This window comes from Melozone crissalis, unplaced genomic scaffold (genome assembly GCF_028551555.1).
Source record: "Melozone crissalis strain CALT ecotype California unplaced genomic scaffold, PUWL_Pcris_2 ptg000004l_1, whole genome shotgun sequence".
Taxonomy (NCBI): Eukaryota; Metazoa; Chordata; class Aves; order Passeriformes; family Passerellidae; genus Melozone; species Melozone crissalis.
Window position 1 is genome coordinate 40,897,560 of NW_026535782.1, and position 14,039 is coordinate 40,911,598.

The window sequence follows — 14,039 nt, forward strand, 5'->3', positions numbered from 1 at the left end:
CGTTTGTCGTGTGATGTGTGCTGAGTGCAGAGGGAACACCTCGGACATGCCTAGTTTGGGTAAGGAGGGATACAGCCGCCTTTGGATGAAGTGGTGCTCAGTGTCAGCCTTGCAGGCAAGCTCCTGGTTTCACAGCATTAGGAATAGCTCAGTGGTGCCCAGGATTGTGCAACATGGCCAGGACAGCTGTCTCAGTGACCTCTCCTGCTGCCAAGAATAGCAGTACATAGGAAAAAGTGGCGATGTGCCTGGCTATCCCTGGTCCTGCTGTGATTCGGCTCTCTGGAGTGGGGGGAGGAGAGCTGGCTCTCCTCTCTGGGGGAGAGGAGGGAGCCTTTGGTGTGTGGTGCTTTGGGAGCCTTCAATCAAGCAGCAAAGTTCCTAAAATACCCAAATTCTGTGGCAGCTCCCTAGGACCATCACCCTTGAGGCAGGGTTAGGAGCCCTCTTGTGTAACTCGTGGGGTAGATGAAGCCCCCCCCATGGCAGTGCTTTCTGCAGAGAGGTGCTGATTCTGGGTTGATTTCTTTCCCTTCTGCACAAACCAGTTTGTGTTTATTCTGGGATGGCTGGGGTACTTGCTAAGCAAAGGGAGCCTTGAGGTACGTATGCAGGCTCTGTCCTCCCTGCTGTGAATGTTCATCCAAGGTGACTTCCCATAGTGGGGTGGGCTTGAGGCTGGATATGAAAGCATGCAGTAATGATAGCAGTCTGATTTTGGTTTTTTTTGTAAACTGTCACTGCTGAGTTTCAATCAGAATTTCTGTTCAAGAGAGCTCCTTATTAGCAAAAGATGAGATGGCTGAGGCAGGTGCTGGAATGCCTGTCATGCCCCACATGTGCTGCTGGCTGTGTGACCCAGCCTCCCCAGCCCCACCACACTCCTGCCTCCTGCTTGAGGAGTGCCTCACGATCCCTATGCTGCCTCCTTAAAAAGCTGTTGAAGGGAGCTGCTCTGAATGTCCTTGAGGAAACCAAACAAGGAACTGGAGCTGACTCCCACTAGCATCCCCCATGCCTCCTCAGCCCCTCTAGCCTAAATTTCTTCTTGGGAGAGCTCACTATGCCCTTGGTTTTGTGAGCCCCAGGATCTGGGCTGCTGTTCATGCCTACTGTGTGCCGCGTGACTGTCACACTGCACTAGGCAACAAAACTATTTTTTCCCCTTTGTGTCTCAAACCCCTTGTAATCATTTATCTAAAGCATGCACAACGCTTGCCCTTAGACATGTTTTTGGAAATGGAAAATCGAGGGTGACTGTGTGCCTTCCTGATCCTTGCCCTGCATTTGCTCAGCTGTGACGCAGGGAGGCACGGAGCCTTTCCCTTTTTGGGCACAGGTAGGGCCTGGAGTTGGCTTACAGCTGATAGCTGCACAGCCTGAGCAGGGATTAGGGAAGAGGTTTAGTATAGCCTTGTTCCTCCCGAGGTATTTGTCACTTTGCTGTCTCAGGGAGCAAGAGGAGTGTAGGGCTGAACCCCATGTAGTGCAGTGTGCAGGGAGAGGCTCTGCCTTCCATCAGCCTTCAGAGGGGACCTGATGGAGCCCCGTGTTGGGCCAGTGTGGGGTAGTTCCTGGGTGTGGGAGTGTTTGCTGGATGTTTGGACAGTGACCGAGTCAGTCCCCGAGCAGCTTGCTCCAGCAAGGCACAGCAACAAGATGGGACTTGTCTCCTGAAACCTCCGAAGTGAGGGGTGTGGGGCTATTGTTTAGACACTCGTCATAGGGGACTCCGTTATTAAGAAGGAAACTTGCAAGTTGAGTCACCAGGAAGGCAGGCTTCTGCCTGAAAGGAGGAGACAGCTCAGGTAGAAAATGCCACACTTCAGCCTGGGTCTTTTCAGTCTGTGACAGCAGCAGCAGCAGTGTCTGACTCAAATTGGGCTGTTTGGGGAGTAGGAAGGGACTGGTGCCCAGAGGAAAGCCTTAGACAAGCATGAAAAGCCATTCCCTGGATTGTGTTTAAAATACAGGCCCAACAAAATAGCTTGAGTTTAGTTCAACAGGAGAGGATCTCCTGCTACCCCAGAACCTCCTGGAGATTTGGGATTACTGGGATTGAATAACACATGGCATGGGCACTGCCAGCAGCGGGTCCCTCCCCGTGTCCCAGCACTTGCCGACGTGCCAAGACTGAGAGGTGGAAAAACACCACTAGTGGGGGGGCCAGGACCTGCTGAGTCCTTGGCATTCCCAAGGAGTTTTCCTGCCAATGCCACCTGCTCCATGCTCACATGGCTGCAGCCACAGCACTGCCCATGGCCCCAGCGGGTGTGAGGGGCAAGGTTGACACCACGGTTGCAAAGGGCTGGACAGGTCTTTCCACCCCACGTGTCCTCTGCCAGAGCACAGGCACCAGCCCAGCTGCAGGCTGTGGCCAAGGTTAGCCACCTCCAAAACCTTGCATTTTTTCCTTTCGTTTCTGTGGCAGGGCTCCAATTCAAACACAACCGGCGGCATGTTCACCCCCAGCCTTGCAGAGCTGTTCTTCTAGTGTCCCCCCACTGCTGTCTGCCTTGTCACCTCCAGAAACATGATATTTTTATAAAGCAGATAAAAGTGAACCTTTCACCCTACATCTCTATGACACTCCAGGGAAGGATAAGCCTCATCTGGCACACATGGTGCTTTCGACTTGTACTGCTTAGTGAAGGGCACATTTTGTGTGTGGCCATTGCCGGCGGCAAAAGTGACTCCAGCATGGTACATGCATATGTCAGGAAGGAATGTACTCCTTTTTCTTCTCTAAGAAGCCCTCAGAAGGCACAGGAACAAGGTAGGAAGAGAGGGTCAGGACTGAATTTTGCCTCTTTGCCTTGAGCAAGGGCAGGGAATGGTACGGGTGACAGTGTGTTCTCCTTCTTCACCGAGTGCCAAGAGGCTAGAGTAGTCCCCGTGTTATTCCACAGCTAGCTGCTGAGTCCTAGTTGGAGGGGGCATTCGTGCTTATTTTTGTTGGCCTCACACTGCTGGCACAGTTTGCATGCTGAAGGAAGCAGATCCTCAGGAGGGAGTGTGTCCCTCCCACTTGACAGGGTGTTTCCACCAAGGACAAAGTTTTCCTTCAAGTGAATCAGCCAGAAACTGCTTCCAGAAGGTGCAGCTGGGGCTTTCATCAGGCAAAAATGAACCTGAAATGACCCACACAAGGTGTAGGGAGGGCAATGGGCAATGTTGCTGCAGCAGGAAACGCTTCTTTCACGGGGCTCGGTTGCAGAGCTCAGCAAATTCACGCAAGGGCCAAGTCCAGCTTCCCTCAGCAACAGGCGTTCTTGCATTTCCTGATCTTCCTGCGGTCAGGTTCAGTGTCAACATGTGCTGCAGCAGGCTCCCTCAGAGGCATGAGTGGCGTCACAGCAGGCCTCGGGCACCTTTCCAAAATCTACCAAGGTCATCCTCTGTCCCTACCTGTGTCCAGCATTGCTGGACTGCTGAGCTGCAGCTGGGAGGACGCTCCGGATGTCCCCCACAACATCCAAAGTGGCAACACTTGCATAATGCACTGGGCAAATGAGGGGCACGCAGAAAAATTGGGGGGAGCCACAGAGACTTAATCTGCCAGGGGAGAACTGGGGTTGGTGTCCTTGTGCGGACAGACTGGCAGCACAATGGAGAACACAGGGCAAAGAGCAGCAGTCGTGTCTGGAAGGCCACAAACATGAGCCAAGGAAGGACTGAGGAGCAGAGGAAGGAGGACAGCACCCCAGGGACATCTGAGATGTTTACACACAGTCACGGGGAGGCAAGGAAGGCAGGAACTCTCCTCTTGCCATCCCTACCTGGTGAAAAGGTGCATGTTCCCAGTGACCCAACATGGGCAGCAGCTCCATGGGCCTCCTCCTTTGTGAGCGCAGCCAAGCAGGGCTTCTTCATCCTCACCTGGCTCCCTGAACTCTCATACATGATCCTTCTCCAACTCTCAGTCTGGGATGGTGCTGGCACAGTGTTTCCCCTCTGGGGACCTGGCCAGATCTTACAGGGGGGCCATGAATCATGGTGCTTTCCTTGCCTCCAGCACAGACGTGGAGATGCTGAGGCTTGGGGGGAAGCCATGGCTCCACTGCACTCCCAGGGAGTACAAGCACCAGGCTGGCAACCATTGGTCTCTTCTGCTGCCTCACGCTGATCCTCCAGTGCCAGGAGCTGCTCTGAATGGGAAAGGAGGTGATGCAAAATTATGGGAGGGAGACATGCTGGGGAAGGGCAGCTTATCCCTTGCAGCCATGCCGCTGCCAGCCGCCACTGAGGAAAGGAAAGGGCTTGAGAAATCCAGACAAAATAGGATCTAACAAAACAAGACCAGAAAGAACACAGGTGGACTGTGATGCTCCAAGGCAGAGCTGAAAGTAAACTGCACTGCTGAGGAGAACAATGTAAGCTGTCACTGTTGGACAAGGCATTGGATGCTATAACCCACAGTCTAAGGGCTAACACATCAGCACAGGGAACCACAAATTGCTGGTTTTTAGAAACATAAACAAAGAAAATTTCTTACAGTCTGGATTATATATCACACCACAGATCAACCATGCAAGAGAGACATCACTTGGTTCTTCAAATGAGAGACTTGACCATTGAGAATAACCAATCAAAGCCAGCAAAGAAAGATTATTTTATTTTGATAAGGTTTTATTTTTAATCTTGGAATTATTGTCTTCTCCAAAGGTACCCATGCTCTTCGAAAAATCCAATTTTCTTTCATGGAAATACTTGTTATGTAAATTTTTTGACCAGTCACAGAACTCAAGTAGAAACCTTCCCAAAGTCAATGGTTATGGAGGTGACAGTGGGAGCTACAAGAGCTCCATCGCCAGCAGAGAATAATATAGCCTGTAAGCAGCATGGACTCCATCAGTCACATGAGGCCAGTATTTATTGCAGGAGAAAGCCACTGACCACATCTTCATGTGAACACACAGATAACATCACAGCTGAAAAGATTTTGTCACTTTGTATTTTTAAAGAAATTACTCCAGGCTTCCCAGTGCACCTTAAAATGATATGAAAGGACCCGAGTCCATCCGAGCTTGACTCCAGTATTGTGGGGTGCCTTAGACTGAACTATTGACTCCTCTGAGTGCACAGGGTAATTGCTAAGACCTGTGGATTTTCCAGCAGCACCTGATTGATCTCTACCTGTGATGGAGCTTTCCTGGGAGGTGGAACGAACTGGTTGAATGAGGCCACAATAGCAGTCTTCAAAGCATGTAGGAAGTGGAGGTCTCTGCTGGTAACTGTGTGCTGACCCTTGCCTTGCCTGGCCAGTAGAGCTTCATAGTCCAGAACCGGTTTGAGCTGGCTATCTTCCTTTAACATACCTGGAATGTGCTACAAAGTTGCACAAGTGTCTTCAGAGCTGCTCTGCTCTCACAGGGCTGCAAGAGCTCTTGGGGGTGGGCCCCAGAGGAAGCCACAAAAGCCGGACCACAGCACTGCACTGGAGGACACTGTGTCACCTCAGTGGTGTGACAAAGCTTCCCACAATTGGCTGGACGTGCCTTTTGGCTTCCAGAGCCGGGAGGTAAAAGGGCAAAGGGAAGGGGTGTCACTGTGTTTGCCTAGATGACAAAAACCCAGTGATTTTATCCAGTGACGCGTGTTAGCCTTGACAGAATTGAGTACAGGGAGCTGGCTCTGACCTCACAAAACCCTCAACAAACCCTTCCCAAGTACTTTTCTGTGATACAACTCTGTTGAAGAAGGTACAATTAGCAAGCCCTCCTCTCCCTCTCCCCCATTTTTTTCACTGTCTTTAATGTTATCCTCTCTCCCTGCAAGGTCTGCAGACAGAAAGAGGTCTCCCCTGCAGGCTGTGCTGCTCCCCTGCCAGCTGAATGCCCAGAGAGCTTTTCCTTTGCTCCCATGTCTGGTAACATCCCTCTTTTAACCTGCAAATACTGGTGGGGGAAGTGGTAATTGTTCCTCCTAGAGGTAATTGGCACTTGGCAGGATCTTACTCATCTTTGTGGTAACAGGGGCTGGCTTTCTAGGCTCTTCCACCAGCAAAGCAGGCTGCAGGGCTGTGGCTCTCCACCCTGCAAACATTTAAAAGCCTCTAAGCCAGGGGTGCAGCTGTCTTCACTTCTGCCTGGAGCCTGCCCTGCCAAAGCCTTTACTCATGCTGGGTGAATGCTGGCCTCTCACACCTTTCCAAACAAAGCAGGTCTGACCTCAGGGAGTTAAACACTCAAACTGGCCCACAGATGAGGGTGTCTGCTCTGCTTTGTGGATCTGTTCAGCAGAGTAGAAAGGAAGGTGAACAGATGCAACTGCACCCCTGTAATATTTGCTGTTACATGCACATGCTGCCAAAAGCTATAGGAAGACCCCAAGGGTATGGAAAGCCTTCCCAGCCCTCTGGATATGACACCAGCTAATGCCACTATGGGTGCTACATTCCCCAGGTAGGAGCTCATCCACCTGGAGAACTTGGGAAGCATGCTTCTCCAAAGCTCTATCCTTCTCTTCTCCCTCACCTCTCTATCTTCCTTGTTCCAAGGGATTATTTTCCCTAAATGCTGGGGCCTGATCCTAGGAGCAAACAGCAGCTGGCAGTAGGGTGTAAAGGAGAGTTGTGCCCTCAGTGAGCAGCCCTATCTCTCCCTTTGACTCCTGCTGTACTATGCCCCTTGTGCCATTCACCTGTAAGCAGCTGATTCCCCTTTTTCCTCCTCTACAGCTCATCCCAGTCTTCTCCAGTTCCCACATATGCCTTGCTGGTCTGGCAGCCGCTGCCCTCCATGCAGTGAAAGAGCATTTCCAGAGCCATGGGCCCCAGAGGCAGCTGTGGCAGCTGGGGGCTGTGTGGCACAGTGGGAGCACTGCTTCACTCTGCCCATCCTGGAGCAGCTGCCTTGGCTGGCAGCCGCCTCCCTGCTGTGCCACCACTGCTGCAATAGCCCAATTAGTAGCTCAGGTGTTGCCACGGTGTTTGGCTGCAGCCCAAGAGCTAATGATGGAGCAGGTGGCAGATGTGAGGATTGCAGAAGGTGGCTAGAGATGAGGGGAGCACATTTAGAGCCCCCTGTTAGGGTCAATCTTTGCGGACCAGCTGGGATGATGGATTTTGCAAGGTGTGTTCTTGCTTTGCAGAAGTCTCCAAAACAACCTTCAATCTCTGAAGGATGATGCAGCTGCATTTGGCTCTGCCACCCCTCCCAGGATGTCCAAAATTATTTTGGGATTATAGCAGTGACCATATCTGTGGCTACTGGTTTACAGCAGGAGGAAAACTCATTAAACCCCAAAGCAAAGTGGCAACAGAGCATTTACATGTCACTTGTGTTGATGAAACATTATGATAGAGGGGAAAATATGTCATTGTCTGATGAAAGAAGCTCTGTCTCACCAAATTCCTGCACTGTGTGTCCATCACAAATGACCTGAGGTAGTTGGGAATTACTGATCCTAGAGCAAAGCTATAGAAGGGAGAGGAGAGGAGAGGAGAGGAGAGGAGAGGAGAGGAGAGGAGAGGAGAGGAGCTGAAGAGTGGTGGTAGAAACTGTTTAGAAGTGTACAGGTGGTGCAATGAAGAACATGCAACTTGACACGCAGCAAGAGCTTGAGGAGCTTTCTCCAAGCAGGTTGAAGAACTGGTTAAAAAGAGGCTTAGAGCTATGACCAAAGAAGCTGTTGATGCAGTTTGACTCCTGCTGTGCTTACAGAAGCAGGAGTTTGTACCTTCTTTGTAGGCAAACAGGATTATGTCAAACTACCTAATGCCGTCATTCAGTTCTCTTACTAATGGAAACATTGAGTATGGGCTAATTGCTCGAGCCAAAAAGGGAGGCAGGTTTTTATGATCACCATGCTGTGTTACCCTACAAGTACACACTGCTCCTTTCAGGACTCTGCATAAAGCAGGAGTACACATCCAGCTCTGCTTGCTTATGCTTGAGGAGTCAGGATACATGGATGGTCTGAAGCTTTTCCGTCCCAAGCTCCAGTCTTTGCTGTCCTTCCCCAGGGCCTGTTTCTGCCTCTGCTGCACTCAGTATCAGAGCTGACTTCTGTGGGAGCATTGCAGCCCTTGGGTGTCAGGCCCTCAGTGGGCTGCAAAGAAAAGGAGTGAAAAAGCCTGCTCTTGGGTCTGCATCCATTATATTGATGCTTCTTTCCCCCAGTGGCTCCCAAACCACCCACTGCTGCTGAAACCCAGCCCCATCTTAAAAAGAGCTGTGTGACAGTGGGTATCACAGCAGCCATTTTGTACTAATAACAATAATTTTGTACTAATACTGTGTCGTGGTAGGGAAGACAGAAATGACTAATTAAAATGTTGCAGAGATAGTCAAGTCATGAGAGCATTACTCAAGTGCAATTTAGCTGGGAAGCTGCAATTCACAGCTCTGCTATTACAAAAATACCACAGGGCTTAATTGGACACATTGTTGTCAAGGTATCAGGGTAGCATCCTGCCTGAACACAGCTCCAGGCTACCCACCATCCTGACTGGGCATCAGGTCAGAGCCCTCCACTGCTGGCTCCCAAGTGGTTGGTGCCAACTTCAACAACTATAGTTTTTTCTGGCTAATACCAGGCAGGTCTAAGGTGTCTCAGCTTGCAAAGAGATCATAGTTCAGAGTGGCATGCTCAAGATTAAGGTAACAATATCATTAATGGGAAATCTAGCTGAGCAAAGGAGATGGAGAGAGAGGAAAGCAAAGGCTAACACAGAGAGACAGAGCAGCCTTCCAACAGGCCAGAGAAGGGAGGCAGGAAGGACCTGGGTGTGAAGAGGACAACAGCTCCCATACCTGGCACATTTCTCTCCTGCTGTTGCTGTCTTAGAAGAGATGAGCCTGGCTTCTTCTGAAAATGCCTAGTGAACAATCACCACAAACACCTTCCCTGATACATTCTGTGATACTGTGAATCTAAATGACATATGTTACAGGAGAGAAAAAGTGATCTTGCATGGGTTCAACGAGGCATGTCACCCCTGTGAAAAGGCCCTCCCTGAAAGGCTAATGGGGGTCCAGGCCTGCACAAGAGGCAGCAGAAGCAGCCAGGCTTTGGGAAAGGGCTGTTTTGATCCTGAGGGACCTGGTCCAAAGGAAGAGAAAGATGCAGACACATCCTAGCATCTCAGTGCCCTGAAACCAGTGACAACAGCTCTGAGCTTTTGCTGCCCCAGACTGGGAGATCAGAGGTGCAGTCTCTGCTCTGGGCCACAGAAAATCACTTGTATGAAGAAACACAGAGGAGATCTTCCATCTAACTGACCTGCACATGGTGCCCCTGCAAAACTCTGCTCTGCTCTCTCAGCTCCTCGTGCTGACTGCCAACACAGACATCATGCTCACCAGAGACACCTCCTTTTCCATATGTTACAAATGCCCAGCTTTGCCTCAGCTTGGCCAACAGCAGCCCCTCAAACTTCCTGCCAAGGCTAGCTGTTACTTACCACCTCTCCTCAGTGGGACACAGTGGCAAGGCTCAGCCCAAGCACAGTGTGTGCCCAGGGTCTCAGTTGGTGCCAGTGGGATGCAGGGGGAGAATGAGCTTCCCCACACCTCGACTCATTCACAGGCCAGCAGCCTTGCAGCGGGTCCTGCTGAATGATGCAGAGCCTGGGAGGACATACAGTAGGACTTACTCACTGCTCTGGGATGTCAGTCCTAATGGAAAACAGCAGTGAGGAGTTAGAATATGCCATAAATATTTACTAGCTAAGGCATCCATTTCCCCAACAGTTGTTAGAAGTCCTTAGATGCTTGAAATTTCAGGATTGGACTCCATCTTCTCCAGCCTTAGGAGAACCCATCCCAGCACCATCCCAGTGAGTCCAGGTCATGCCTCCTGTGCAGCAGGTGACTGCATGGCTGCCAAACCAGCCCCAGATCTGCCGAGCCCGTGGGCAACACAGTCACCTCCTGTGAAGTATGGTTGGTTTGTGGATGCAGAAATAGCCCGGTGTGGTTTGAGACTGGGACGAGCCACATTGTTCTCCCCACTGACAGGGGGCTGCTGAGAAATGTCAAGGTTTCCCTTTGCTCTGGGAGAAGCTAGCCCAGTCTCAGCCTTCCTTTCAGCGGTTGGCCCTCCGTGTGCAAACTCTGGGGTCCAGCAGCGCGTTCCTTCTCAGCCTGCACAGCACAGGCACGTGGCTGGCGCTAAGGAGACACACTTTAAATAACCACACCACAGTGACTCATGCCTTACCCAAGGCAGTCTGGCTGCTGGCATATAAAGCATGAAAGCCAATGATCTTTGAAAGAAGAGAGGATCCTACAGTGAGCAGACATATGGCTCAGTTCCTGGCCAGAAGGTGGGAGGGGTGGAAGCGTTTCTAAATGAGATAGGCTGGGAGGCTGAGGCTCGCAGGTGTAGAACAGTTTCTCCCCAGTGCTGCCCAGCTCTGTCCTCCTGACCTGCTGCCACATGCACAGCCCCTCGCCTCTGGAATTTCCCTGAGCTAGCAGTTTTCCAAGCTGAGGAGGCTTGGGGGGTAGGGAAAAAACATGCAGGAGCAGTGCCTGAGCCCGGCATGGCTGACATGAGGGGGACATCGTATGCTCTTTTGCCCTTTGCAACATCTGTCCTGTAGCACTGAGGTGGCAGAAAAGGACAGGCAGTTCTCATAGTTCTGGTGGACCTTCACCTTTCCCTCTAGCACTTCAATTATCCTCCATCTCCCCAACCCCCAACAGTTCCAGAACTGCCCTTCCCATTCTGCCTCACTCTCAAAACTCTCCCCATCCTCTCAGACCCCTTCTCACACCAGCTCCCCTCAGCACTGTCCCACCCTTCTTTGCCTGTCCCTTTGCTCCTCCCCAGACCTATCCTCCCACACCTCCTGTGCTTCTTTTGCAGCTTCCCTCCCTGGAAGGCCACTCTACAATCTCTGTTTTCTGCTTCTCTGGGCCATCTCTGCACCCTTCCTTCCTTGTCTGCTGCCTGGGGCCACATCTTCCCCTCTGGCAAACAGTCACCCCTAAGGACCTACTGTGGTGTTTCCCACAGCTGCCAACCCCTTCCCACAGCTGTTTCCTCCAGAAGCACGACAGTGGCTTGTCAGGCTGGACCAGATTTCTACCAGCAGCCAATAGGGAGGTCAGCCTTCACTTTGACTTGCATCCTGCTCTCCCTCGTCTCCTCTCCAGGCTGTGGCTGTGGCTGGGTTGCCCTTGACAGCCACACGAGCTGCCTTCCCCAGCCCACAGGCTGTTTTCAGGGCCTGGACACCCCGGAGCTGCTCATCGGCTTTGGCAGGGCAGCGTAAATGTCACATCCCTGCCTGTTCCCAGGCTGATGCCTGTTCCCGGCCCGGAGCCATGCCCGCGTGTCTCCCATTATGTAAGGCCTAATGTGGATGGGAGCTGGGAGGCCTCGGGCTGGCTTGTGCTCCATGAATGACAGCTGCAAAAATGAGAGGGGAACTATTTTTAAACCTCCCCCTGCCCTCCTTCTCCAGCTCTTTTCCCCACAGCCTCAGCCAGGCTGTGTGGATGGCCAGACCATGGGGGCAACTGGTCCTGCTGGGCTCTGCCGAACAGGTCCTGAGCCATTCTTTGTACCGCCACAGAGGAACATGCAGCACCTCAGCACAGGGTGGTTGTACCCAGAAGGATGTATCCTCTTCCAGCCCTCCTGGGCCATCAACAGGCCCCTGACATTCTCTCCTTCACCTCTCAACACCCTGCTTGTCAGCAGGACCAGCAGTGTTCCTTTCTTTCCCCCCAGCCTCTCTCTGTAACTTTAGAAAGGTCATTCCCTCCTTCTTGAGCCACAGGGTTATCACAGTTCCTTGGAGAAGAGAAGAAGAGATCTAGAGGGGGAAAAACCTATCTTCTACTGCAGAAACATGATATCCCAGCACCACCCTGTCCCTCAGAGTGAGGGCAAGAGACAGATGGTCTGGAGCAAGGGCCTGCATAATTGAGTGTTGCTGGCACAGGGACCAGTAGGGATGAGGCAAGGTGGGAGAGGAGCTGTCTAAGAAAGGGGCTCTGACAGTCACAGGGACAATTGTCAAAACCAGCAGTCTTTTGCCCCAGAATGCTTTAAACAAGACACCCCCAAGTTGGAGCATTGGAAGAAGGCATGCAGGGGGTGGACACTGCCCATGTGCTGCCAGTTTGGCTCTGAATAAAGATTCGGTTCTAGGATTTGCCCATCAAAGAATTGTCTGGAGAGACCAGTAAATGTGAGGTACCCCTTCACCTGGCATTGCAGATGCTGTTTTAGACACCCCTCCTCAGGAAAGTTGGAGCTGGCCTGTAGCAGGTACAGAGCAGGTTTGTGAGTGGCCATTTTGAGTGTGGAGCTTGTTTACTCTAAAACAGGAGAATTTGAGAGGGAACGGCATCCATGTATCAAAAATATATGCTAGGGCAAATGTCTAATTTGTTCTCTTAGAAGCTCATCTGGATCATAAATACATTTAGAATTAAAATTAGAAAGAAGTTCCTAGCCAGCCATGGTATAAACTTCTGTGACAGCCTGTCAGGCTGGAAGGTGGGCAGAAGAAGCCTAATTTGGTAAGAGACTCAGCAGGCTGGTAGTCACTGCATGGCAGAAGAGGAGGGAGCCCAGAATGAGCCATACACAGGTCTGAAATGAAGCTTGTAATCGTGTCCCCAAACTGGTCCCCAGAGGTATTGGTACAGAGCTGAAACCGCAGTGTATTGCATCCTCTGTAGGTTGGTTACATATCATTAATGTCATGCTTCAGGGTACTCCCAGATCTTTAAAGAAGCAAGAAAGAGGTCACCTCTTTTCCTTCAGAGTTTTTAGGAAATGAATTTCCTTAATTTCTGTAGCCTCTCTGGCCACAGCCGCCACGGGGCTGGGGTGAGGCAGGGAGGAGAATAGGGTCACTCGTGCTGCTCTTAGTCACGCTTTGGGTGTGCTAGTTTGCCTTGCTCACAGGCTCAAGACAAAGCAAGCTCTAGGGCTAGGGAAGCATTTCCCTCAGGCTTGGTGTGCTGTGGCAACCCGGGGAACTTGAGGTGTTGCTCACCACGGCAGCCAATGCCCTTCTGGGACTCTTTGGCCGCATTTGCCCTGTGCAGGTGCTTGGGGAACACTAGAGACACTTTTATTCTCTCCCACTCACTCCTGCTGCTGTTTGCATCCTTAGGTTTCTGTGGACTTGGCAACGGGAAAGGAGAAGGTGCCTTTAGTCATTCAGGACGTTCCCGGGGTGGTCCCCAAGTGTCTTGACTCAGGCAGGCCCAAAAGAGTCCAAAGCCTCAGCTCTGTTTCAGCGCGGCGCGGGGCCCGCACTGTCACAAGCATTTCAGCCTTTGCGACCTGCTATTTGTGCCTGCCCCTTGTCCCCTCACTGCTGGGGCTGCAGCGCACACCTGCCCTGACGCGGGAGCCTCCGTGAGGTTGCGGGGAGTCAGCTCGGAGGACGGCGGAAAGCAGGAGGCTGAGGCTGCTCTTTACCCTGCTGAGCCCCAGCCGAGCGGTGCCGGCCGGGCTGAGCCGGGCTCTGGGGCGGGCGGGGCCCGGGCGGGGCGGTGCGCGCGGCGGCAGCGCCACCTCGCGGCGCCGCGGGAGGGCGCGGCCCGGCCCGGCCGCCATTTGCGGCGCCGCGGGGGCCGTGAGGGGACGGCGGGGGCTGCCTGCCCGCGCCCCCAGACCGTGTCACACCACGGGTCTGCCCTGCATTACGACTGCCGTCTTAGGACTTGATGAAGCCAGCCTTTCCTTCAGAATGAAGATTTGGAACGGCAGCTTTGCCCTGGCTGCAAGCAGCGTGAGGAGCAGGACACCGGAGCAGCCATGGCTTGATGGACTGAGGCAGTATGCGAATTTAGAAGATGAGATTATTTCTTCTCAAATGATGTATTTTACATTTTACACCCTATAAAGCTTTAGGAACAAATTAGCAATCATCAGGACAAAATGAACGCACCAGCAGCCCACGAAGGCTGAAGCAGCAGCTGCTGGGAGCCCCCCCGCCCTTCTCCAGCACGGGTGGGTTGAGCAGCGCCGCGGCCCCGGGGCAGCCACAGCACCGAGCCCGGGGCAGGGCGGCCCTGCCGCCGCCTCACTGCCACCGAGGAACACGCACATGGGTCCGGCTC